The sequence below is a fragment of the Pteropus medius genome, unplaced genomic scaffold (assembly GCF_902729225.1).
Source record: "Pteropus medius unplaced genomic scaffold, Ma_sr-lr_union100, whole genome shotgun sequence".
Taxonomy (NCBI): domain Eukaryota; kingdom Metazoa; phylum Chordata; class Mammalia; order Chiroptera; family Pteropodidae; genus Pteropus; species Pteropus medius.
In genome coordinates this window covers 440,504-444,344 of record NW_024356248.1, presented here as the reverse complement: position 1 = coordinate 444,344, position 3,841 = coordinate 440,504, and positions in this window count along the sequence as shown.

Here is a 3,841-nt window from a genome sequence, read left to right as displayed (position 1 = left end):
CACGAACTTGACAATGGCGCCATTGTCGGTGGCTGTGTAATAATGAGTTCTGGCCTCTGTAGGTCTACAGGTGGCGTACTCTGGGGCCTGGCATCGGAGCTGTTGGTTCTTTCCTGTGCCCACCTGTCCCTAATGCAACCCTCCTTTGCACACTTCCTTGCGGTGGTGGAGTGGATGGCAAACTGGGCCTGGGTCACGGTGGTGGCCATCATCCCCGTCACTGTTGGTGAGCCTCATACTGCTGGGGGGCCCTGGGCTACTGCACCCCAGATTGGTACCTCCTGCACCTCACCGTTCCCACCCCCTTCCTGTACTCTTGGCAGGCTTGGTCCTGGTTCCTGTGACAGCTCGGAGGTGCCTGGCGTTGGATTGGGGGAGACTAGCCAAACATTTCACGACAAACCCCAGAGGCCCTAACAGTTCACACTGTGGTTAAGCTTTAGTTCTAGGTAAACGGGCTGTGTCCACGTGGAGGGGGTGGCACGCCTCTGGGGGAGCACAAGACAGTCTTCTGGGGTATGGAAAGAAGTGTCGGAACTCCCATTTGTATTTATTTTTAGCTCATTTGTTTAAATTTGCATGTCTTCCCATACATTTTCTTAATATCTTGCAATAGGAGCGTAAGTATATATTTATAACTAAATAAACATGAAACGGTAAGAGTAATGCTTTAAAGTATTTGTTCAGTGAAGACGATGAGTAAAGAAAGTTTTTACGCCAGCAACTCATCTGAAAGCATTTATTGATCTCCTACTGTGTACAAAGAACTGTGCTAGATGCTGTGGAGATTTTTATAGAGAGAGCATAGGGTATGGTCTTCAGCAAAGAGGTTAGAAGTGCTACTCTGAGTGACACACTGGGGAGACTGTCTGAAATTCACATCACAGACAAGAGCTAATTTACAAATCGACAATAAAAAGACTAACAGCCTAATTGGGGGAAAAGATGGGCAGAAGAGATTCACAGAGAGGAACCACCCATGGCTGTTAAGCAGACGAGGGGTGCTCACTCATCGTGAGGCAGCTGTGTGTTAACCAGTCTTCTCATCCGGTCGGTCAAAACCCACAAGCGTGAAACGCGCCGCGTTGATGGAAACGAGGGAGGCAGATCGTCCATTGCAGCGGCAACGGCTTCAGAATTACGACACACACGCCCTAAAGTTGGCCACTCATCTTCTGGGAACTTACCTGTAAATGCGCTCACCTATGGGAAATCAATTACATTCGTCCATACGATGGCGGTACCACTCAGGTTAAAGAAGGTTCAGGAAGCTCTAGATCTACCGATATGGAACGAGTTCCAAGAAATACCTGGGGGCGATAATCTGTGTAAAAAGAAAGAGAAAAGAATGTATGCGCACACAGACAAACCCGCGGAGGGCAGGAGGCAGGTGGGCAAGGCAGAACCGGGGCCACCTTGCGGGGGGGGCTGCTACCCAGAACAGGACAGGTCCCTGGACTGGTGGAGAGAGGAGGTGGGAAAGGCTCCAGGCTGGATCAATAGGGCCTTACTCCAGGTCTTCAGGGAGCCACGTTAGGCTCCTTGGCCTCTGTTTCCTCACGGGGAGCAAACACTGCCCGCCCCTTAAGCCCTGGGCTGGCTGGACATTAGGTTAACACAGACCCGACAGCGTCCGCCGTCAGCCACGCGGGCTGTGTGCTCCGGGTGGTACGTCTATTATTTCATGGAAACCTCACAACGGCTCTGAGAAAGGGCTGCTTTTTGCATCTCAGTTTCTGGGTGCGGCAAGTGAGGCTTAAAGACGTTAAATAATTGGCCCCAGGTCACACGGTGACAAAGAGAGATTGCACTCGGCTCTCTCCAAACCTTGACTTGTGGACAGTATGTTGGTAAATACACATCTGGGCTGGTATTTTTGTCTCGTGAGACAAACAGGATTCCCCACAAAGCACCCAGTTCCCGAGGGGGGCTGCTGCCTCAGGTGCTCTCCTTATCCCTGTGGGTCGATGCTGGCTGCCAGTCTGTCCTTCCCCTGCGTCAGGAACAGAGCGAGTGCGGCTGACGTCGCTCTGTGGCAACCTGCACATGCGTGCTGGACAGCGACAAGGAAGGCGAGGGACGGTTGGCTGGTCGGCTGCCGCTCAGCCTCGGAGGGGTGAAGCCCATTTCTCCCGAGTCGCCCTAACCGAAGAGGAAGGAAGCCACAGCCACCCTTCAGAGAGGCTTTCCCGCCCCGCGAGTCAGAGGAATTCCCCACCCACCTCCTCTGTCCCCTTCCACGGTGGGTGACATCCTCCGTCCTCCCTCCTGTGAGTGTTTGTTGTTTGTCTTGCTCTTCCTCCGCTCAAACACTCAGGAAATGGTTGCTGAATGAATGAACGCATGAATGAATGAGTATAGAGTTCATCCTTAGGGCTCTGCCTGCTCCCAGAGATGAGGACCTTGGGGGGACGGACCCCAGGGCCACCGTCAAGGGCACAGACCTGGGAGCCCCAGGAGCCTTGCTGCTCGCTGAGTCTCATGCCACCTGCTTCTCCGGCACCTCAGGTGCTTCCTAGTAGAGAAAGGCGGGGATTCAGGTGTGCCCCGGTGGGAGGCAGGCTAGCAAGAAGAGGGGCGCAGCCTATGAACTTGGTCAGGGGAGCAGATCTGGCTTGCTTCAGTTGGCCCTAAATTGGAAGGAGAGACAGAAACGAGGGAAGCCGGCCGTTGGCGAGGTTTTGGCTTCGCGGCCCGGATGGTTTGCTGCGCGCGCTCGCGCAGAGTTCTGACTCTCTGTGGTCTGGCCTTGGTCGGATTTTTATTCAGCCTGTCACGATCCACGATCCTCAGTGCCCTGGGCCCGCCTTGCGCTTGCTCCTCCCTTTCGGTGCAGGTACGCAGTGCTGGGGCGCCCCGAGGCTGTCCCCACCCCAGGCAGGTTCCTGGCGCTGGCTGACTCGGCCTCTGCGCCGGCAGCAGGGGCAGCAGGTTTGCGAGCCTTGGCCTCGGCGTCCTCCTGCGGGCCGGGTCCCTGCAGGCTACGCTGAGCAACGTGCCCTGCTTCAGGCGCGGCTCTGCGGTGCACGCGCAGGTCAACCAGCCACCGCTGGACCCGCACCTGGGCGGAGCCAGAGTGCTCGTCACCCATCGCTTGAGCAGCTGCTGCTGCTGCTGTCGGGGCTCGGTCCCTCCCTCCTCTTGGAGCTGGGTAGCGGTTCACGTCTGTGGGTCCTGCTTGGTGGAGAAGGACAGCGGCTCCGCTCCTGGCTCCGCTCCTGATGCCCTCGTGATGCCCCTCGTGATGCCAAGGGGTAGAGCCAGGGTGACCTGCGCTGGGAGCTGCGAGATGTCTTCAGGGAGCTGGAGGAATTCCAGGCGGCCCGGTGGTCTGCTTTACCCTGGCTGCAGTCAGGAGGCCACAGGAAGAGGAGGGTGGGGTGGACACCCGGGCACCCGTGAGACTTCACATCCTGGGGTGCCCCGCGGGTCAGGGGCCAGCTGTATTTTACTAGGTCCTCCATGGTACGACATAGTGATTAGACGTTTATACACCTTACGAAGTGATCACCCGGATTAGTCCAGTACCCCCTCGACACCATTACAGTATCATCGACTGTATTCCCTATGCTGTGCTCTACGTGCCCATGACGCCATGACTGTTTCTATAACTGGCAATTTGTACTTCTTAATCCCTTTCATCTTTTCCACTCAGCCACCCAACCCCTCTCCCATCTGGCGACCATCAATTTCCTCTCTGTATCAATGAGTTTGTTTCTATCTTGTTTGTCTGTGTATTTTGTTTTTTATATACCACGTATAAGTGAAATCACGTGGTATCTGTCTCTCTCTGTCTGCTTTATTCCACTTAGCACAGTAGCCTCCAGGTCCATCCATGGTG